The sequence below is a fragment of the Apteryx mantelli genome, unplaced genomic scaffold, assembly GCF_036417845.1.
Source record: "Apteryx mantelli isolate bAptMan1 unplaced genomic scaffold, bAptMan1.hap1 HAP1_SCAFFOLD_33, whole genome shotgun sequence".
Lineage (NCBI taxonomy): Eukaryota > Metazoa > Chordata > Aves > Apterygiformes > Apterygidae > Apteryx > Apteryx mantelli.
The window spans coordinates 3,334,390-3,357,900 of NW_027118682.1; the positions used below are offsets into that span (position 1 = coordinate 3,334,390).

The 23,511-nt window shown below is 56.9% G+C and overlaps 1 pseudogene; it reads right to left on the reverse strand.

Annotated features, from left to right (window-relative positions):
• Positions 1 to 19,900, reverse strand: part of LOC136996272 (adenylate cyclase type 10-like) — a 28,870-nt pseudogene extending 8,970 nt beyond the window's left edge.
• Between the last annotated feature and the right edge of the window lie 3,611 nt (positions 19,901 to 23,511).

Sequence of the window (23,511 nt, forward strand, 5' to 3'; positions counted from 1 at the left end):
CTACAGAAAGTGGTGCTGGCTTAAAACCAGAACCAGCTCCACGCTTACAATTATGAAACAAATCCAAGGAGAGGAACAACCAAAAGGAACAGCAACCCACATCTTCTGGAAGTTCATGCAGAAAAGTGCAGGCGCACGTGCATCTCTGTCATCTTTGGGCTCTTCTTGCTGGGGGCAGGCCTGGTGGTACTCTTGCCAGGCCAGGGGAAAGGAGCTATGTCAGAAAGGGGTCTGCTGCTGCTGCAGAGAGAAGGCACTCACGTGACTCGCATCCTCGGACTCCTCGGCCGTGTTCACCTTCATGAGCCCTGCCAGGCGGGACAGCCTCCGGCTGCTGCAAGTGCTTTCCAGGCTGAAGAGCTGCCACAGTAAGGACAGGCAGTGGCTTTGCCGGAACAGCCAGGGGAGCCTCTCCCTCCTGCCATACAAGGGAAACTGCTGGGCCACAGCCACTAGCTGCACAGTGCAAAGTCCAACGGGATGGCGGAAGCAGGGGGACGGAGGAGGCAGCTGCGCCTCCTCGCAGGAGGGCTGCAGCGATGCAAGCGGGAGAACCAAGCAGTACCACTGAGGAAACAGGACTGCTAAAGAGGGTGTCTTGGCACTACAGCCCAGGCAGGCCAAGCAAAGCTGGGCACTGGGAGGAAAAGGGTCATTGCACGGGAGGCTTGCCCCTGGCTACAGCCTCCGAGCTTCCTCATTCCCACATCTCGCCTCCACTTACCCCGCCAGGCCCACCTCCTGCTCCCGCCAGCGCACTCCCTTCCCCTCTCCAGCCTCTACTCCCTGCTAACACCTCTCTGCTCCCACTCACACCAGCCCCCATGCCAATGCCCCAGGAGCTCCCCATCACAACCCCCAGCTCCCCATTCATTAGCCTCCAGCTCCCTCAGCTGCTTTCCCCCTGCACACCCCACAGCCTCCACACTTATGCGTAGAAGAGCCTTTGGAAACACGTTCACCAGCACAGTCCACATAACATGTGCTGACATACAGCCCTGCTCTGGGAGACTTGCAGTGCAGGGCAAAAATCGGACAAACTTGCTCGCGTGGCCTTCCTGCCAGTGTCTCATCAGAAACGGGTCACTCAGAGCACTGGTCCCAAGCTCAAGCATCTGCACTGCCTTTAAGCAAACCAAATGCTCTCAGCAGCACCACCAAACGCAGCTGCAGCCCTCACGATACAAGCCTGCTTTTTACACAAATGCATGCCTCGCTCTAATGCTTGTACACACGGGAGTGTCAGGCTCCGTCGTTCCCCATTCTACCCAAACCTCGCTACTTCGTGCCTCCGTCTTGCTAAGACCGATGCATCAGGCAAAGCCTGGGCTTAAGCCTCAGCAGGTTGGGGCCTAGATGCCCACGACCAGCTATGAAATGGCTCTTCCTTCCCTTCGCTTTCCCTTCTGCTTCTCACCCTGCCTCCTGATGAAGGGAGGAGTCTTTGTTCTTCTTGTGAGAGGCGTGCTCGGACTTTTCCAGCACAAACTGCAAGAAGGCGCCAGTGGAGGTCTCGGGGAATTTCCTCTTCAGCAGCCTCAATGCCTTCCTGATCTTTTTCTTCGCCAGCTCCATTCGTCCCATATTGTAGCAGACCTGCACAGCAAAAGGGCTTTTAAGGCAGTCCCGTTTGGCATGAAAGGTCATCCCAAGTCAGTCAAGCAGCCCCAGGCACAGCAGAGAATCCTGAGCCTCCCGCCCTCTTGGGAACGCTGAGAGCAAGGATGCTGGGAAGGGTCCCAAAGGGCTCCGATTCAGCAGACACCCAATTGCAAGTCTCTGGCGGAATCAAGGCCAGAACCTCAACTGCTTTTGGCCGGAGGGCGAAGTGGGCCCAGGAAAGGCTGCTGAGAGCAGTCGTGGCTAGAAATGCCAGGGATAGCCTCCCCCAACCCCCAGGAAGGCATCCAACTCCACCCACCAGCAGAGCCCACAAAAACCTCCCTGTCACCTTACCTCCCCTTGGAGGCTCAGGAAGGTGGCTTCTTCAAAGCATGCAAGCACATTTCCTTTCTTAGCCACCGAGTTCCTCAGCGCTTCTGCTTTGTTCAGGGTCAGGAAGGCCTTTGAACAAACACACAGAGTAGCTGAGCATCGCTGCCAAGCCTGCCTCCAGCCCCATCCTTCCCGCTTGCCTCCAGCATCTCTCTGAGGAGGGCCTGCATCTGGCCCGGCGATGCCCACCCGAGCACAGTCACGCTGCCTCTCACACCACGGGCACAAGCACTCCCTCCTACCACCTCTTTGGAGGTGCACCTTGCGCAAAGGGCCTGCTTCACTGCCCTGTCTCTCTTGCCACAGGAGAGGCAAACAGGAGGCAAACTCTGCGCCTGACCCCAGCAATTCATACCCGAGTCCCCACAAAGGCATGCCCCCAGGCATGCCCTATTGCAGTGGGGAAATGGGCTTGCTCAGGGCAAGGCACTTGAGAGGACGCCATGGGCAAAGGGGCTCTGGCGAGCAGGGCAACTCACCAGGTAGTTGTTGCAGACGTGCAAGTAGGCAGCCGCACCCTCCAGCAGATAATAAAAGGCTCTGGCATCGTTGCCCATTGCCATGTGATGGTGAGCCAAGGGCACAAGCACCAGCTCCACGATGGCCTTGCAGTTGCAGGAACACACGACACCGTGGGTCCACGGGGTCTTGCTGGGCACCTTACAGATCCCTTTGGTCTTAGCCAAAAACCGCTCTGCCGCTCTAGTCAGAGACAAGATCACGGAGAAAGAAGACACCAAAGAACACGCTAGCGTCACCAACACTGCTCTTTCAGCCTACACTAATGACACGTTCTAGCACAGCACGAGGCCACGTGCATACAGGCATCACGCGGGGGCCATGGGTTTCCCAGCCTTCCCAGGCATGCTGAGTGAGCTCGGTCACTCATTCTTTCTGCCCCACACAACGGTGACCTGCACCCAGAGTTTCCCTGGGGCATTCCAGGTTACAATTGACACCATCGACTCCTGAGTGGGCAGGGGCACCCCATCCTTGCCCTGTCTTCCCGCTGTGCTCCTTCCTCCCTTCCACTCTTGCCTTCTCTCCTCGCTCAAGACCTTTGGCTCTCCCCTAATGGCAAGCAAAGCCAGGACAACTCACTGACACGGCACTTTTTGGCAAGATTCGTTCCCTGCCAGTGCAGTGATGTCGACCAATATACCGGGCACTCGGGGGAGGAGCCCCAGGGCCCCAGAGCGCAGCGACAGTGTGCTCAGGCAGGGCAGAACTGGCATGAGGAGCAGCAGCTCCCCTTTTCAGCACTGGCAAGCTATTTGTTTGGCTACAGCTGTAACAAGGAGGTATGAGCACAGATCCTGTTGGGGCCTTTGCTGACCCTGCTCTGGAGGAACACTGCTCTTTTAGGCAGCCAGAGAGACCAGCTGGCATTTCGGTCACCTTCTACAAGCCACCCTGCTCCCAAGGGCTGCTTTGCCCCTGCACAGCTTGCAACATTGCTCTCGAACAGCTAGAAAGCCAGGGCTGCTCCACTCTAAAGTGACCAGCATCACTGGGATCCCACAGGCTTCCTCAAAGATGCTCACCTCCATGGCCATCTCAAGCCAGCTCCCACAGCTGGGGGCCTGCTCTTTCCTAAGCCAGAGTCACAACCAGCAGCCCAAGCTGGTGCGACTCCACTTGTCCCCTCTGCACACGCTCAGCCCACTGCCTTCAAAAATAATCTTCAAAACCCTGTCTCCTCACCGAAAAGTCTCCTCCAAGAAACTCTTCTCCTTCTGCCCACCATTTGCAGCATCTGCAAAGAAAGCACGGGGTTAAACACCCCCTCCCTGCATATGCACAAAGAGCTGCTTCTTGCCATTCTGGAGCACTAAGAGAAGGAGAGGAGAGCCAAAGGCACTGACGGCACCTCCCTTCCCGGCCCCTTCCCCTGAGATCTGCCTTCACTGTGCGGCTGCTATTTCTCCAGACTTAGCCCAGCTCGGCCAAGGGTACTAGACGCACTAGCAAATACACCTCAGCCTGCTGAGCCGTGGGTGCACCCCAAGGCTCTGGTCTCTGCAAGGAGATGGGCTGCTCTCCTGTAATTCTGGGGAAACGCAGCAGGACACTCAAGGGCAGAGAGGCTCTACGCTGTGGCCACATCATGTCTCTTGTTGCGAACCTGTGCTCAGTGGAGAACTGAACTAGTCCTACAAATGCAGCTGCCCTGCACTGAAAGCATCCCCAGGCTTGTGTGAAATGGCTCTGCAGGCAGGCCTTGAGATAGAGGAGCACTGCAATTATGTGTGCAACAACAGTGGGCAGGGCCCAGGCTCCAGAGCACGGCACAGGGCATACCCGTAGTGGTGGGGAGCTCATCCGTCTTCATCTCCTCGCTTGCTGCCTGCGAGGCCTCCCAGCTGCGCCAGTAGCAGTCGCTGCCATGGTCCTCACAGCTCTCTGCCTCCTGGGTGCTGCCGATGGCAAAGCGGTGGAAGGCAACAAAGTCCCCTCCGCCACAGCACTGGCACTTGTGCACGTGCCTCTCCAGGAAGGCCACACACTTGCGGTGCATGGCCACCCCCTGTCCCTTCGGCCACAACTCGTAGGCAGCCTCCTGCAGCAGCGGGGCGCAGAAGGCCAGCACACCAGACTGCAGCCTCGCCATCTTCTTGGTCTCGTCCATGGATGACTTCTGGGCATCTGAAAGGCAACGGGGCTTCCCATCAGCCAGAGCTGGGGCCAGAGCTCAGGGACGCCACAGCTGCACAATGAAAGACAGGCCTTGGCGTGCATCCTTGGCAGGAAACCAGCGCTCCTGCATTCAGAACCTCGCGGCCATACAGCGAAAGGGCCCAGCTTGCCTTCCTCAGACTAGCATGGCCAGCGCAACAGGCTGCTAGCCTGCTCTCCCTGCCAACAGACAGTGTGTGCAGCTGCGCTCCAGGTGGGAGCTGGGCATGCTGCCAGCAGCAGAAGCAAGACACAGCCAGCTCTTTCTGCCCGCTCTGCAAGGCACTCCCAGCCTCCTATGCTCCCCCCTGGGCTAGGGGGCAATAAAAATCCACTGCACAAAATCCTGCATCGGCACACTGCGGGAGGCTGCGCAAGCATGTCAGGGCTTTCATACCCCTTTCCCTGCATGTGCTATGAGCTGCGTTTGCAGGCAGGAGAGCAGAGGGACTCAGAGCAGCTCACTGCAATATTGCCCTCCAGCACAAAGCTAGTGGCACAGGCTAATCTGAAATGGACTTGTCAGAGCTTTTAACAACCCATCCCTAACACCCACGGTGCCCTGAGCATTACACGCTTCCACTGGGGCAGTGCAGCGTGCTCTGGGGAGCCCCACCAGGGACATAGCTGGGGGCAGCAGCAGGAGCCTACAGGGCTCCCGGGCTCCTGCTACCACCACTTACCACTCTCCTCCTCCAGAGAGGTGCCTGACCCCTTGGTGGGAACACTGCTCTCTTCTGCCACCTTTTCAGCATTCAGCCACTTCAGGATGTTGCATCGCACCAGGTCACTCAGCGCCTTGTTCATCTTGGACCTGCTCCACCCGGGAAGCATGTGGAACAGCAGCTCGGTGCTAAACAGCGGCCCTAGGATGGCTGCACACTTCAGAACCATCTGCTCCGAGGGCTTCATGCTGTCCAGCTCAGCCAGCGCAATCCCTGTCCGAAACAAGCCACAGCTCTCTCTCTTGCCCACTCCCCAGGCTCAGGCTGCACAGGCTGCATTAGCTGCAACACCCGACATGGTAGATTTTCCCCATCTTTCCTAGGGACTCAGCCCCTTGGGCAATTGCAACCCAGGGCACATGTCTTCAAGACGGCTCTGCTCCTACTCGAATCACAGGAAACAAGGTCGTCGGAAAGCAGAGATGCTCAAACGAATGCTCCCCCACCACGGATGAGCAGGGCAGCATCCAACACATGCATACATCCCGGGATGCGGCTTGCCAGCTCTAGGGTATATTTATGCCCGCAGGGCACACAGACAGAGAGCCCTTCCCCCACCACTGAGGCCGACTCAGAGCTCCCCACAACCCTTGCCTTCACTTGGTCACACAGGACTTTCCCCTTCTTTGACAAAGCAGCTCTTGCAACAAGAACACTTTGGAAACTAGGAGCTTTCTGCCACCTGCATTCTGCCAGGGCTCAGCTAGAGGGCAGCCATGCTCATTCACAGCTTCCTATCCAGCACCCCCTAGAAAGGGGGATTTCTGGGCCAGCCCAGAAAACAACAGGCAAAGAGAGATTCACAAGATGGCTTTGGTTGCTGTTCAGTGTCTTGAGAGCAGCATGAGCTGGACAACTACAAACAGAACAGTAAGGTGAGAAGCCTAGTTCAAAGCTCAGTCAGAGCCAAGTCAAATACTCCCCAGCAATGCATTTGCTCTCGCGGAGAAGAGCGAAACATTACAGTGTGGCCCCAAGAACTTCTTTTCTCCTATTCTTCACCGAGAGCAGACAACACGCTCCCAGGTGGGCCACATCCAGGAGGGGAAAAACACTTCGCACAGCCACAGGCATGTTTCTCCATGGAAAATCTAATGGGACCAGAGCAACCTTCCCAGCAGAGTCCCAGAGTGCAGAGGGCTACCTCTGCAGCACATGGATGCCCAGAGTTTCCAGCTCATGTCCCGGGAAAGGGACCCAGCACAGCCGCCAGCTGCCACAGCGGGGCTCGGCCCCTCACCTTTTAATGTGGGGGGAAGCATGGTGTTCTGCAGGGTCACGTCCGGTCTGATGGTGCACACCCTGCGGTCCTTCCCCGTGCTGGAGCTCCACGTTGCTGCAGTGGTTGAAGCCTCCATTACAGAAGCTGAGTGGAGCAAGGGAGCAGGAGAAAGCCATTAGCAAAGGGAGACAATTCATGTCATGACTTCCTGCTTGCAAACATTACCAAAGCCACCTTAGCTAGGACAAGGCCTGCGTTAGGTGGGCAGATGCACTCGGCCTGCCCCCAACACGGTCGCTAAGAAGAGCAAAACACTGCCCTTGCATACCTTTGCTTCCAGAGCCCTTCCCCAACATTTCCTGTTGCCAGGCAGTCTTCCCAAACACTCCCAAATCAAAACTTCCAGACTTTCTAGCTGGGGAAGGAACGCCTCAGGACGGAAAGCAGCAGTGTTGCTACTGTCCCAGAGCCAGGCACATTGCCAGTGCTCATCCAAAAGGGCAGGTCACTCAGGGCTGCTGCCAGAGCCATGGCAAGCTGGTTGGCATTCATCTCCAGGTGGTGTTACCACTGCCTTCTTCACTTAGTAGCACCTTTGTGGGGATTCACACTTTGGCATTCAAGTTTCCAAGGCCTGTCCCTTGCCTCCGGGTGGGTTTGGTGACAGACTTCTTTGCAAGTGACCTTTTTTGCCTTTTGCCAAGGTAAATACATGCACATTCCAATGCCTAATAAACAACACACATGCGTCTGCCTGAGAGCAGAGTTCTCCAGTGCAGCCCAAGAATTTGGAGTGGGACTGAAAGTGAGAAGGAAGGGATTTTCCACAGGTCAGACAGCAGCACTTTAGAGGCCCCCATGAAAACCCCCCCGCATGGGGCATGCTACAGGCAAAAGAAATGTGCCCTGCTTGTGCCTAACAGGGCTCTTGTGTTTAATCTCTCACTCTCTTTAACCAGAGGATCCCCAAAGCCAGCTTGCGGTCATGCTGCTCTGCCTTTGCCTGCCCTGACCCCAGACATTGCACTTCCTAAGCAACTGCACTCAGGGACAGAAATTGCTCTTCCCTGCCTCCTGACGCATGCTTCAAACTACGCTTTGGCCTACAAGGCAGAGGAGAAGCACAGCAGGGGCTCAGAAAAGCCCGAGTCCTCGGCCCACCTGCTGATGAAGACAGTTTTTCTGACCAACAAACACTTAGGGTGTGGGCAGGAACGTAAAGTGCGCCGATGACATCTACCCATATCGTGAAGATCATGGGCCCAGCAGGAGCTCTCCTTTCAGCGGCGGACCAGACATTGCTGACTCCAGGGATCCATTTTCCTTTCCCTGCCCTTAGGTTTTTTCACTAACCCACTCAACTCTTCTGGCCCTCTTTCCGTTCCTCTAAATCCCTCCCCACCCAACATCCTTTAGCTCCCTCCAGCCTCAACCCTTTAGCATTCATCCCCCAGCAGGTCTTACAGCAGCTGGCACCGAGGGGCATTGATAGAATCAGTCCAGCCGTGTGGCTGTGCACAAGGAACACTGCAGCCACGGGACTCACAGTACTGGGCCAGAATAAGCACCCCGCTTCATACAGGTTCAAAACAAGAGCAGCGCTTAGCTTAGTGCCAGGCAGCATCTCTTCTCCTCCTTTGAAACTGGCTGCCACGGCACCATTGCTTGGCCTCTCAAAGACACCAAAACTCCCCAGCTTCTCCTTTGGCTGTCCCAGCAGCAAGGCATGTACAGACCCACACCCCATCCACACCAAGCTTTGTATGGCTGCTAGAGCTGACTGTTCCTAGGTCACAGGGGAACCCCCAGGCAAGAATGTGCTGTGGAAAATGCACCACAGCCGCTAGGCAGGCAGCCACAAAGGTGCTTACTGAAGAGGCTCTCCCACTTGTCCTCTCGTTTCTCTTCCTTCCCCAGTGGGTGGAACAAGAGCAAGTCGTGGCGGTTAAGGTAGCACAGCAGTTCCTCACAGTAATAGGGGATGCCATAGCTTCTTTGCATCAGGAACCTGCAAAGGAGCAGATCCAGCACTCACTGACACAGGCAAAGTAAGGCACGTGCACACGTTCCAGATGGGCGCTGAGCCACGCGGGCGTAACGCAGGAAGCAACGTCTTCACCACAGCTCCACCTCACTTGTGAAAGGGCCACAACTCCCACTGGCTTTGGCACCTGAGCCACCCAGAAGCTACAGCCTTTGCTGGAATCCACAGGAAAACCATCGTGGACAGAGCCCAAGGCACAGAGCAGTAAGCCTCGTCTTTCCTGTCCCCAGCAGCCTAGATCCTCTCCGGCACCAGGGAGAACCTAGGCCCCAACGAATCACCCCCACAGCCCCGCCACACAGACAAACGCCTTTGCCACACCTCAGCCATGCCAGGGTGCAGGACCACTTCCTTCCTGCCTTCCAGTGCAACACAGGCGGCCTGACACCTCCTATGCTCTGTGCCTGGGCAGCTGCCCACTCACAGCTCACAACTGTGAGCATCTGACACTGGCTAGAGGCACTGGCCCTTCCAGAAGCCCTGCACTGCCTTTTCTAGGGGTTCATTCTCTTCTGCTCCCTGCACAGGTTCAAGCGCTCAGGAAGAGCTCAGAGGCCCTGCCTGCGACTTACGTCTCTAGATCCTGGGGTATGCTGGCAACTCCAAGGGCCTGGCAGGCTTTCTGCACCACAGCGGAAGCCTTCAGCCCTCCCAGATGAACAGAGGTTGTTTTCTGCAACTTCGGGATGTCTGCTGCAGCTTTGCAAAGCCTCTGTCTTCTACAGTGACCGGCAGCGAAGCCCATCACCATAAAGATCGAGACGTCCCTGAGCACACTCCACAGAAGACTCCAGGAGAGAGAGTCGATGCAGTGGGCATTGTCGATGACAAATATGATGACTTCTTCTTCAACAGCCTGAAACAAACAGCTTGCTCTGGGTGCATTCTGATGGGTTCTCAAGTAGCTTCCACAGGAGCAACTTTGGCCTCTCTCTCTCTCTCTCTCTCGAGAGAACACTGTGAAGTCCCTTTCCTCTCCCCAGCTACTTAGGCATTCAGAATCTTAATGACTTGCAATTTCTCTGAGACTTCAAGGTCTCTCACGGAAGGTGGTACAGAAAGACAGCGTTGCTTCTCCCAAGCATGTGCCCACCAACTTTATGGGAGGAAAGTTATCAGGGGGTATGGGCAGGGGTGCTTAGGCTCTGAAGGACAATGACTCAAGTACATGGTCCTCCCGCCAGCTCCCACCACTCGCCTCCAGAACCCTCCACCTGCAGGGCTGTTTTCCTTTTCTGACCCACGATGGAGAGAATAGTTCACCTTCTGCAGCACTTTCTTCAAAACCGCCTCCAGCTCCAGTTGCCTTTGAGTGCCACTCATCTGGGAAACCGCCTTCGAGAGGGGAAACTGCCCAGAAAAGCACAGTCAGAGAAACAGCCTTTCAGGGGCTTTCAGCACACCTACCCAGCACATAACACCAACCCAGCAAAATGCCTCTCCTGGCCTCAGCATCATCCCTCTCCCCATCACAGTTGCAAGGAGACACAGGGCAGACATCACCTGGTGCCTAGAACAGAGGCCCTCTGAGGCCTGAGGGTCTCTAGCAGAGCTCCTGGGGGTGGGAGGAGTGAAGAGCTTGTTCTCTCACGATGGGAATCTCAGGAGGGAGCAGACCACTCACGCAGCAGTCAGCTCAACACAAGGTCATCAGCCCCACCTCCAAGCTGCTCTTCAAAGCCCCTTCCAGGGTGCTGAGCAAGACATCAGGAACTACGTGCACCAGCCTGGCACCTGAGCTCACCCCCAACAGGGAGCCCCCCCGCTGCACCCAGGAACAGAAGCCTGTGCTATATCCCCCTGCTCTTGCCACCAGCGAGCGGAGCGACTCCCCATCAGAGCCTCCAAATGACAAAAGCTCACAAGCAGCCCTTTGCCAGGGCCAGAGAGGGTCTCGCCTCTCACCTTAACGAGGAAGAGTTCATTGAGGAGGCAGTAGCTGCTCTCTTGCATCAGCCCTCGGAGCTTTGCCTGCAGGACAAGCTGTCTGGCACCGCAGGATTTACAGGCCTGGAGGCCCAGGGCCATGGCCAGCACCATACGGACAGCAGAGTGGACCTGCTTCAGGTTTAGCTCCGTCAGTTCCACGGCTACTACCCTGCCATGCAAAAGCAAAAGGGACTGAGACTCAGAAAGGCATGCAAAGAGCTGCAGACTTCCAAGTCAAAACTAGGAGAGAAGAGACACATCATCCAGGGCTGACTGCAAGGGCACTCTGGACATACAGCCCCAGACGCACTCTTCATCCACACACCTCAGAGCGCTTCACAGAGGGCCAAGCTTTTCCCTCTTCTTACAAGGAAAGGGCACAGAGGGGCAATTCCTGCCAAGCCCCTGGCAGAGCCACCACCAGACCCTGTGTCTCCACAGCTCTCAGCACTCCCCCCCTTGCACAGCAACTTGCCAGCTGAAGCAGCAAGGACCGAGCAAGTTGGGCCTTTGTGTTTCCACTCCACAGCTTCATAATCTGCCTCCTACACCACGGGAGGGAAGGCTTTGCTGCCCCAGTGGGCCTTCGGGATGAAAGCCCGAGGGCAAGCAGCGTTTCTCAGGCAGCCCCTGCCCCCCAGCTTTCTTCTCTGCCCACGCAGCTTGGGCTCTTTCCTTCCCTTCGGGCCCGGCCCAAGGATGCAAGAGGAACAGCACTGACTGCACAAGCCACCTCTAGCTCCCTCAAGAGGGAGTGGGAGAGCACGCAGCTGCTCCTAACCAGGGGCTCCCGGAGGCTTTTCTGGGATGCTGCAGGCCAAGGGCCAGGCGCACTAGCAGAGGGGCTCGAGGATGCCAGGAACATCAGTGGATGGGCAGGGGAAGTGTCCCACAGGTAGCTCTCCAAAACACTCACCTGTGGCCAGCAGCCTGGCCTAAAGAGGCAAGCTCCATGAGTAAATGGCTCTTTCCAGAGCCTAGCATGCCCTCAAATGCTAGGATGTGCCTTTCTTGACGAGCCACGTAGGCTTCCAAGGCACTTTCAAAGAGGGCAATCTCCTTCTCCCGACCTGTGAAGGCAGACAAGAAAGCAAGCTGCTGGAGCGAGCTCAAAAGCAAACAGCCGTGGGCGTCCTTCCCTCTTGCTGCCACAGCACCTTCCCTCCATCGCCCCTGCGAGCCTGCCTGCACCCAGGGCTCCTTCCCACCCAAACAGCTACACTTTTGCAGCCAGGCCTGCCTTAGAGCACTGACAGGCCCACCTCCCTGCCTCACTCACGCCACAACTCCCATGCCCCCTTTCCCTCCCTGCCTCCCTGCCCACAGGCAAGGGATCTCCTCAGGCATCCTCCCACAACTCCCCACAGTCACCCAGGGCAAGGTCGGAAGGGACAATCTGAGTCACTGCAGGCCCCTAGGGCCCAAAGAGATGCAGAACATCTCCTCCGTGCACCAAGAGCTACAGAACACTTCCCACCTCCCTGCAGCTAAGGCAACATCTTCAGCCCCCAAACAGCTGACAACAGCAGCAGCAGTTACAGGCATCCTGTGTGCGCTGGCATTTCCACAGCAGCAGGCACTCCTCACAGGAAGATGCCCAGGTGCTGCCAAGAAATGAATGCTCGGGACTACAAGGGAGAGAAGCCACTGCCAAAAAAGCTCTGGCAGGCAGACAGACAGAAGGAAAGCTCCTTCCTCATCCTAGCTATGTGCATCAGTTTAGCCCCGAGCCTGGGAGCAACTGCATGCTTGAAAGCTCCCGCCATGCTAGCTGTGGAGCACAGCAGGAAGCACTAGGCGCCTCACCCTGCTTCCCACCTCCAGCTCTGGCCCAACCCCAAACCTATGAACCAGCTACGAGCCAAGGGATGCACCAAACCCTTATGGCCACTGCAGGCAACACCATTCCTCGCAAAACCTTCTCCATTCCCAGACTGCTTCGAACAGCTACCAAGGGCAAGAAACTGGTGTTCAGAAGAGCAAGGCATTCACCTACCGAACAAGGGGCCATATGCAGACCTCTCCTCCATAAGATCCAGGCCAAATATGCTAGCAGAGGAAGAGAAAAACAAAAGTCAATGAAGCAGGCAGAAGCTGAGGATGGAGAGCCATGCGTGGAGCTGAGGATGCACTCTCAGCTACCGCTCTTCTTTTGAGCGCCATGGTATCCTGCCCACGCTCCCACTGCCAAAGTTCATGCTCACCCATGAGAGGGGGAAAACACCAAACAAGCACCAGCAAAACTTTCGGCACAAACAAGCCCAACGGCCACACTGCGACAGCACACTGTATCAACACACAAGCACCAGAGGCCAAAACCAAAGAAAGCAAAGACAGGAGAAAGAACCCAGGGAGGACCGTTGGCGAGCAGACTGCTTTACCACACGTGACAAGCAAAACGAGCCTCTGGTCCTGCAAACTGCTTCCCTGCGGTTTGCTCACAGGAAGCAATTTATAGAAGGGCAACAGATGCTATCCAGGTAAAGACGAGGAATAAAGAGCTCTCGGTTCAAGCCAGGACGTGCAACAGGAGCACAAGGGTCACTTAGTTGGCCAAGACACCAAGCGCCTGGCATCTTGGGCTCAAGCTTTTCTGTAGTTTCAAAGAGACGGCCAATGCTAATGTTCAAAACGTCATCCAAAGAGAACCTCAAAGCCTGTCCCAGAGGAACAGCTCAAGTTCCACCAGGAAGTGAGTCCCAGCCAGCCACGCTTTCCCAGGGGAACAGCACTGACCAAAAGCTTTCCAAGAGCTTCCTGCTTAGAAGCAGCCGAGAGAAAACCCCCTCGGTGGCTCAGAAATACCACTGCATTAGTCTTGCACGCAACCAAGCAAGCACAGAGCAGAAAGTACAGTTGGAAGCCATCTGGACAGGGACTGACAGGCCACTCTGTGCCTAGAGACACCTACGAGCCTTCTCCACCCCTACTGCATCGCTCCCACTCTCCCAACAGCAACAGGCCCCAAGGGGAACAGGCAAAAAGCACAGCCACACTATGGCTTTCCATCTTCTCAGCCACAGAGGTGGGAGGTGTGGGCAGGGCGGCAGCTCGGTCTCTTTCCGCACAACTCCTCTTTGCTGACCAAGGCTGGACCCTGTGTGCCACCACGCCCCCAGCCAGCCTGCTCAGAGAGGACACTCACAGCTTCTCCGACATCCCCAGGTACTGATAGACAGTGCCAGGATCGCCGACCCCCTTCATCTTGGCCTTCGGCAGCTCCTTGAAGTAAGACTGGGGCAGCCTGGAGGCCGCGTAGGTCGCTGCATCGCAGGACACCAGCCCAGGGTAGTGCTCCATCAGCCGCGCTGCCAGGTTCACCTTCTGGCCCATGACTGCCGCAGAGAGAGAGCACGCATTGACGGACCCAGGAGACCAACCCGCACCACCCTGCCAGGCTGACGGCTGCATCACCGCCAGCACAGGCAAGAGCCAAACCCGGCTGAGCACGACCGAGAGGAACGCCAAGGCTTGGAGCCCATTCCCCCGCCCCACAGTGGGACCCGCTCAGCCTCTGTCGTTCCTGACGGGCCGCAGGCCAGGCCCTCGTCCCAGCCCAGCGCACATGGCCCACAGCTTCTTCCCCGGCACTCTGCCTTGTCCTTCCACAGACCCAGCCCAGGCACCCGCTCCACAGACAAACACCTCGTACCTGTGTATTCGTGCCTGACGCGGTGGCCAACGACTCCGCAGAACGCCGTCCCGCTGGTGACCCCCACGGACACCGCCCTGACGCGCAGGCAGAGCGGCAGGGACTCAGCAGCGCCCGTGCGCAGTGCTGCCTGCCCCCCTCCACCCCTTCCCCATCTCCCCGCGCACCGCCAGCCGCCCCGGCAGCGCAGGCCTCGGGGACTGGCAGAGCTCAGGAGCCGGACAGCCCCAGCTTGAAGGGGCTGCGGAGAGCAGCCCGGCGGTTTGGCACCCTTCCCCTAAGGCCCAAGAGCTGCCACGTGCCCCAAATCCCCTCCCGACACAAGCAGGCCCCAGCACGTCTCCTCAGCGGGGGGGGGAAGGCGGCTCTCTCTGCACCCCGCCTGCAGCGACAGCAACTTCGGGCCAGGCGCCGTGGCCTGGTCCCGCTCCACACGCCGGGCACCTGCAAGCGCCTGCCCCTGGCCCGCAGGAGGCCGCTGCCCTCGTGGTGGCTCCTTCCAGGGCCGTGAGTGGCCTGTGGTGGCTGCAGGAACTCCCCTGGCTATGGGGGGCGCGCCCCAGGGCCATCTGCCACCTCTCAGGGCACGGCCTCCTTCCCCCCAGCGACGGTGGAGGCCAAGCTGGAGGCCACGTCTCTCCGAGAAACCACCGCCCACCTCACCCCGTACCGTCCCGGGCAGCATGCCTCCCCACTCACTCAATTTTCCTCGGCCTTGTGGAGCAGGCGGTGGAGATCTGAATCGCGCTTTCCAAGGCGTGAACGCTCTCGCAGGGCAGCTTTCCTCCAGGGAGGCCAAACACACACAGCAACGTGCAGCCCTGCCCAGGACAGAGGCAGCACACCTTGCCACAACGCCTGCAGCAAACCCTTCCTGCCCTGAGGCTCCAGCCTCCGCCAAGACCAGCAGAGCCTCAGGGCAACCCCAGGCCAGAGGTACCAATCCCAGCAGCGAGGCAGAGCTGCTTCTCCTTTCCCCACTGCTCTAGAGACAGAGCCGCTTCCCTCCGCTCTGCCACCCACGCTTGGGTGCGGGGGCACTGCTCCCCCACGCTCACCTTATCGAACATGGAGATTTTGTTGATTTCACCCTTGTGAGGACGGAGGATCTCCGAAATCAGCACGCTGCTGTCCTGGATAGCCTTGCAGATTTGGGCTAGGTTGACCTTGGCAGCAAACTGCAGCCTCACAAAGAGGCAGGTGACCGGCCGCAGCTCGGATAAGCACGCCAGGGGCTCTCCGTCGTCAATCTGGAAGACAAGAGCAGGGCACCTTCAGCGGCCCGCTCTCCCTGGGTGCTTACTGCCTGCAGCAGATACCAAGGCAGAGCACACAGAGGGCCATAGCAGGCGCTATCAGAGGAACGAAGAAAGCCTCCCCGCAGTGCAAAGCAGGCATCAGCCTTCGCAAGACAGACACAGAACCGGACAAGAAAGCACTAGGCAGAGAAACGTCTGCCGACAACACCACACCTTGCTGCAGGTATGCACACAAGGGGCCACCCTCAGCAATGCTGTCGCGACTCCAGAGGAATCTCTCGCTTATCACAGGGTCATGGCCACAACAACATCAGTAGGAAATGCAGAGGGCAATCCACCTCCCGCCGCCCACGTCTCTCTGTGCAGGAGCACACAGCGGGCAGCTTCCTGGCATGTGTAGCACAGTGGACCCGTTTCCCCAGGTTCTCTCCTAAGGAAGGGGGCATTTTCTTTGCCTTGTCTGCTTTCTTGAGAACTCCCTCTCTGCAATGCACATCTCCTTCTCCCCTCTCCCCAAAAGGCACCTCCCAGCACCTGTGGCCATACCTTGCGCAGAACACTTGCTGGGATGTACTTCCTCAGCACTTTCCCCAGAGTACGATGAGGGGCCAAGGTAACAGCAGGTCTCAGGATGCCTACGCAAGGAAAATACAGGCGGTCACTGGCAGGATGGCGCTACGAGCCTGGCTACGGGGGCCTTGCAAAGCAGGGGCTGGCACTGCAACTCAGGGAGAAAAATTCTTCGCCCTTTGCCCATGTGTTCTTCCTGCAGGTGCTCAGCCACAGCAGTCCCCTGGAAGCAGCAGCAGGAAGCAGCCAGTGCCTCCGCTGGAGCACAGCAGGGCCCAAGGCACAAAACCTAACTGCAAGGGGGAGAGGGCAGAGGCCGTTCCTCACTGGCCCCTCAGCAAGCCAGTGCCCATCTTTCTGGGCAGGCACAGAACAAGGCAAAGTTGGCACTCACCTGGCATTTCAGGAGAACAGCAGTTCAGCCGGGCTCGCGTGAACTTGGACAAAAGGTCTTCACGTTCCGACACAGACAGCCGTTGCATGCCTGTAACCTGAAGGCACACGCAGCAAAAGCACTGCCATCGGCCTCCCCAGGAGTCCCAAGGCCCCCTCCTACCCTCCGCTGTCACTTCCCAGAGAAGGGGAGAAGATCTTCGTGTGTCAAGGCCACCTTGCTGGATTTGCGCCGGGACAAACACTGGCATCGGCAGCACACGAACTGTGCAGCCATCGGCCAAGCATCTCCCCCGTCTCCAGAACAACTCCATGACTCACAGAGGACATTACCAGTAGGGCCAAATCCTGCCAGTCCCTCCTGACCCCACCTCAAACCCAGCAAGCACAGTCCAGAGCTAAGCCTCAGCTGGAAAGGCAACAGCTACAGCTGCCCACCTCCTTTTACAGCTGCAACTCCCTCCACGTCCATCTCCTCAGCCTTCTCACACCTTCCTCCCTCACCGCCACCTCCAGCTCCTCAAAACCACTCGAGAGGCCATCTCACCCACCTTCACAGCTCCTTGGCCTTTCGCTCTCTTGCTCTTGACCTGGTTCTGGTTGCAGAGCTCCCAGCAGCTGGCTGACAGGATAATTTCACTTGCATTTGCAAGGTTTTGGGCCTGCCAGACTTCACCCACGGCCTTGCCAAGGATCAGGAAGCGCTGCTCCTTTCTGTCTCCAACAGTCAGCAGGGACATGTGCCCTGCAGAGATCCCTGGGGAGAGACAAGCACAGCTGAGGCAGAGAGCACTTTTACCTGCGCAGCCTCGCGCCGCTCAACTCTTCACAGGCTCAGTTTGAAGCTCAGCCCTGAAGACAGGCTCCTTCTCTCAACTGCTTCAGCTGGAGGTGCCCATCCCTCTTTATGGAGTCAAGCTTGAGTATCGACAGGGAGGGGGTCCTAAGCGGGGGCCTCCTGGCAGAGGGCCTGAAATGGGCGTCTAGAAAGAGGCAAATGAAGCTGACACTGACAAAGTCTTCACGGGCCAGGGCACCTCTTGCGCTTGCCTACCCCAGAGGCCCAGCACACCAGCAGCTTTGCTGGCCATCTGCTCAGGGTGCGTGCAGGCAGCTTGTAACCGGCTGCCTGAGAACGCACAAGAGCCTTTCAGGCAAAAGGCTTCCACTGGCCCCAGGAGGGATCACAACTCTGCCTCAGGGGGTAAAGCACCCTGCAGCCCTGCACAGGGCCATGGAGCCTCGCACGGCGCAGCTAACCCAGTACTCCCCGTACCTAGCTTCATTCGGAGCTTCAGACCCACGGCTGTGTCACGGATGCTGTACTTCTCCTGGATTTGCCAGCAACACTGCAACACCAGGCTGATGGTGTCTCTCAGCTGCGTTTCTCTCGCTCTCCACAGCACCAGCACAGCATCCCCTGCGGAAACCAAGGCAACGGGGGAAGGCTCTGGTGAGACCTGACACTCCCTCACCTGCACCCACGTGCACAGACAGCAGAAACCAGCAGGCGTGCTGAGGGACAGGCACTTGGGGGAAGGCATCCTCCTCAACTACAGCACCCTGCGCACAGGGACGCCTTCCCCTCTTCCAGGCCAGCTACAACAGCAGACACGCTGGCAGAGGACCAGGGCGCGCAGCGGGTCTGCAGCAACACTGGCATCCCCACAGCCACTCCCGCTCAGCACAGAGATGCAAGGGCTCTCTTGACCCCTCGTTCCTCACATGCTGCCTCAAACCTGAGCTCCCAGGGTACCCCCCCCCCAACCCCTGCACATCAGCGCCATCCCGCTGCAGCTTCCAGCTTGGGGCCCACGATGGCAGCTCCCCCTGAGCACCTGCGTGCCAACAGAGCCACCCCTCTGGGCTTTGCCAGCTCACCGCTCACTCTGTCCTCTTCCCTAGCATGCCTCTTCAGTGGCAGCAGACAAAGCTAAGGTTCGTTTAGAAAGATATACCTGCAAACTTCAGGATGTCTCCTCCAAAGCCCAGCAGCTCTGCAGGCAAAAGAAAGAGAAGAGTTGCCTCTATGCCTTCTTCAAGGAAGCCGCAGAAGAAGGCACTCTGCTGCCAGAGGAGCACAAGGGCAGCAGTGCATTGTGGGGCACAATTCAGGAAAGCACAGCTGCAGCCTCTCTACTTTGGTCACAGGGACCACAGCACTGGTGCCTGCAGTACCGGGCCCTGCAAAAGGGAGCTAGGGAAGGTAACACGCTCATTTGTCAGCACCAGCGTCCCCACGTCACTTGCACACTGATACTGGCTGCATGCCCCCCCACTCCCCTGGGCCCCAACACCAGCAAAAGCTTCCTCCGTCGCAAGAGTCCAGCTGCTCTCGGTGGTCCTCAGGGCCCACAGAAACGCCCAGCCTGCACAAGGAGGCAGCAGCAGGCTGCCCAGCACACCTCTCTCCTCTCCCAAAGAGCAGGCTCATGGCCCCATCGCAGACAGTCCTGCAGAACGGCACTTACCCTCCAGAATGTCACCCATGTAGTCATTGAGGGTTTGCGTTAGCTCATCTGCACCCCGCTCTATGCTGATGCTCTGGCTAAACTTCTCTGTCAGAGCAGTGAAACCTAGAACAGGGACACACAGGCACACAGAAATCAGGAAGTGCCTACATGGCCCGAGGACGTGGCAGCCAGCTTCATGCTCCCACCTCAGAGAGCCTGCACATTACATCTCGCCCTGACCTGGCTGGTTACAACAAGCCTTGACCACCCAAGAGAAACCAACACTCTCGCACTGGCCGCTGCTCCTGGCAGCGTGTGTTCCCCCACACCGCACAGCCTGGAGCAGGTGCCCCTGGCCCATGCTCTCTTGCAGCCCATGGAGGACTGCCTGGCACTGGGTGCCTCCGCCGAGCTCAGCTAGCCGACTCCTGGCCTCTTCCAGTCCTCTCATCTTCTGGAGCCCCTTGCTCCTTGGGACGTCAGCTACCTCTGAGCTCTACTTCTGCCAAAGCGGAAGACGTCAGCAGCAAAGAGATCTCCTCCGATCCATTCGCCACCAGAGGTGGCACCAGGGCTCCAAAAGGCCCGAGGAGTCCCAATGCCTCGTGTCTCTCACTTCTTCTCAACGCTCACCCTTCACAAGCCTTTGACCCACCTGACACATCTGCAAAGAGCAGTACTCCGTGAAAATTCTGAACGCAACCGGTTTCGTGCCTCAAGTCCTCAGACAAAACGAGATCGGGGACGTAAGCAGCTACTTCCCCCAGTCCTGAGCAGTGCTTGGACCTTCTCTCCCAGGCACAAGACATCGTCAGCACCCTTGGCGTACACGGGGTACCTCGGGACAAGACGACCGTGCCCAGCAGGGAGCAGGACAGGATAGCACGGCACCACGCAGGGCTGCGCAATAAGCCTGGGCCTTGGGAGGGGCGGCTGGCCCTCTGCCACCAAGGGGCAGGTCACAATCGGCTGGCAGTGACATCAGCTGCACGTCATCCGTTGCCTCTATGCTGTCATCAGGCTACAGGGTCAGCTAACAGCGACAGCCTCTGCATGCCATCGCTTCCCTGGCAGCTGCAGCACACAGCCGGGCATGTCCTGGGTTCTCTTGTCGTCAGAACAAGTGGGTGTTTTCCAGAAGGTGGGCGACAGAGCAAACCTCCACCCACAGGCCTCCTGGGGGAGGCCAGAAGGAGACGGACAGGGCTGCACCAGGACCAGGGCAGACAGGCGCATCAGAGAGGGGAAGAAAAAGCTGAAAGACTCGGCAGGAGGCAGCTCCAGTTCCCTGCTCCGGGGCTGAGAGCTGTGTAAAGCTTTCATGCTGCAGGGACATGCACCCACACTGGGCACCCCAGCTCACACGCAGCCCACAGCTCGTTGCTCCCTATGGGAAGGTGAGCCGGGAGCTGAGGGTGACCCCCGCGCAGGCAGTGCCCTCGCCCACGGGGCGCAGTCCCGCAGGGGCTGAACACGGCACGCACAGCTGCATGCTGGCCTCTAGCCAGGCGAAGTACAGCTGGCTGCTACAAGTTGCTTGTTTTCTGTTCTTTTCTTCCTGGTTTCTCTTTCTCAAATAAACGCAAGAATCTAGCCTGCCAGGCATCCCACTTAAGCGCACCCGTCCCTTTAGACAGAAGACAGCTGCGGGCTTTGGGGGCTGCTCCGTCCAGAGGGCACCAGCTGGGAGCACCTGGGCTCCAGGGACCAGCTCCTGCAGAGACCAAGTGCCTAAGAGCAGCTGCTGGAGGCATCCCTATTCTCTACGGACTAGGGCATGCATTCACTTGTAAAGCCGCCTTGCCTTGCCTTGGGACTGATGGCGAGCCTGTGATCACAGTAACGCTCAGACCAGCAAAAGGAAGGGGCTGACATCAGCAGGGCGGGAAGAAATGCAGGAAGAAATTTAAGAGGATTTGTCCAGCACATGCTGGTGAAAGTAGGGCTCTGTACCAGCCACAGGGCTACTTTAATCGAGCTCCCACAAAACTCAGAGACAAGTAGAGGCCGTGTAAGCTCACGTGTGTCCAGGTAGGCATCCCTCCCCTTCCTAGGCAGGACCAAGCAAGCTTTCTCTGAACTGCAGAGAAGCTCTGGCGCTAGCCCTGCGGCCCTGTGGCCACAAAGCCGCCCAGCAGGAGAGGGAGACTCAGCGCCCTACTTGAAACATTTTTCTGCAGGAGGCTGAAGACTGTGCAAGCGGGAGGCCATCACCCCAAACACAAACTCACACGCAAGAAAAGCACTTGTGTGCCCTGCACACAGTGATTCTCAGGGGAACAGCACAGCTCCCTCCTTCACAGGCACTCAGCGTGCAAAAGGCTGCGGAGTCAGCACAACTGCCCGAGCAGAAGAGGCCCCTGGGGGCCTGCTTCAGGATTAAGGCTCCCTGCAGCCCTTTCGCTTCAAAGCTACAGTTGCAAAAATCACCCTGCAGGTAACTCCGTGGAGTTCAGACCACCACACCAAGCTCAGCACAAGTGCAGCAAACAGCCACTTGCCCTCAGACACACGGATGGGGCACTGATGCTGCTGCCAAACCAGGCCCTGCTCAGCCCCAGACACATCTTCCAGGGGAATGAGCAGAGCTTTATCCATGCAGCAGAGCTGGTTTCAACACTGCACAGCAGAGACATTCATCTCCCACTTTTTTTGTTCTGTTGTTAACTGCACTGCTGAGCAGGAGAAATACACACTTCCTTGCTTGCTTGTGATCATGGACAGGATCACGACACGCCTGGAGAGATGCCAGGCAGGCATGAAGGCAGCCCTGTAGCAAATGCATTTGGCAAGCAACTCACAGTGTCAGTGTCCTCTCTGCTGTCTTCCTCACACAGAGAAGAACTCAGAAGGGACCTGGAGAAACTTCTGGGGGAACATTTAATTGGAAGCATAGCGGTTTATGAAGGGCCCCAAACACCTGTCGCTAATATTCTGGAGGAACATATTACAGTAAGAATTGTGTGTAAAAAAGCATAAGAAGGAAAATTTTCTTTAGAAAAAGACTCTACTTGCACACTGCTTCCACAGTGAAGGTAGCCTCTAAATCCTGTAGAAAAAGAAAACTAGGAAGGAAAAAAACAGAGCAACTTGCAAGGGAATCTGCCTACGGGAAAGTACTCTTTAAGGAACAGGAAGCCTCAGCAGGAGAGCCAAGTTGCAACTTGCAAAGCCCGTCACGTTCCTTTTTCAAGAAAACGTAGCAAAACCACACCTTCGCATGGTTAGAAAAGCCTGAGAGTTTCCGCTTTTAGTCCCTTCTAGTTTGGAAGTCTTGTACTTCAGCTTAAGCCAAAAAAGTGCAGACTAAAGCACAACTCAGACCAAGCTCATTCTTAGTGACTTCATTAAGGTTATCAACATTTAACTAGTACCATTCAGTTAAACTGCATCACAAAATTCTGGGCATCCTGCAGCCCTCTGGAGCAGTTTCTTCTTTCTCCTCTCCTCTCCTCTCCTCTCCTCTTGTCAAGGAAGTTTCTTTGCCAAATGACAACAAATGCCAATCAGGAGGTAAGATTCAACATCTTCATATGATGAAGCACCATAATTTGGCCCTTTACAGTCACCAAAGATGAGCTTGAAACACACCACAGGGACAAACGGAGAAATAGCAAAGCACTAGTCAGGCTGCCAGCAGCATTGAGAGTACACTCTGAGAGCAAAAAGAGAATGTTTTTGATCTTTTGAAATTAGACACCCCTTAAAATCTCTACCCTCAACCTGGGGGCCCTCCCCAGGAGCCTTCCTCATAGCGCTGTAGTGCTCTGCTGACCTTCCAGCTCATAAAGAGTAGGAAAAACAAAAAGTGCTATTTGCTGTCTGCAAGTTAGGCTTTATCAATTGCATTTTAGAAGAGCCATTAGGTCTTCCCTGGGATTTTTAGTACTGAGTATGTTAGGGCCTTGGGATTTTCTCATGCTATCAGTTGCTTTGGGGCATCAGAAAGGATGAAGAGGCCAGCGCTCTTTCAGCTTTGCAGACTGCAGGTCTATCAAGTTTCATTTCTGTGCACGTTGTATTTTCTCAAAAAACTTTCTTAGGACTGCTCAAGACACATCTTCCTCTAAACCTTTCTTGCTTGAGATTTATTTCATTTCAATTTAATTTAATGTAATTTAATTTAATTTAATTTATTCCTTTTATTCACCAGGCCTTGCATTGAGGCCTTAGAGGTTGTACTGGGCAAGTACATTGATAAGAGATGGCTACGGCTGCTCGGGAAGCAGAGTGTGTGGGCTTCCCTTGAAGATGCCCAGGCCCACCATGACAGCATGTGTCTCCTGACTAGGTAAGAACGCCAAGCATGCGCCTTGCCTTGTTTCAGGTGTCTGTGAGCAAGGATGTGGCTGGCGGGTCCCTTGCTTTGTGCCTTGGGAGCTGTCCTGAGTTGCAGAAGAGCATCTGCATGAGAGCAGGTGAATTTTGGAGGCCCCTGGGCTATTGCCTCCCTGTGTGCCAAGGAGAGCAGCCCTCAGCGCCACAGCTCCCTCCCCACGGGGGCACCCTCTAGCCCCCAGGATCCCTCCATGGGGCAGAGCCCGGCAGGGCCCCTTCAGGTGGGGCCTGAGCCAGGTGTGCCGTCACCATGGC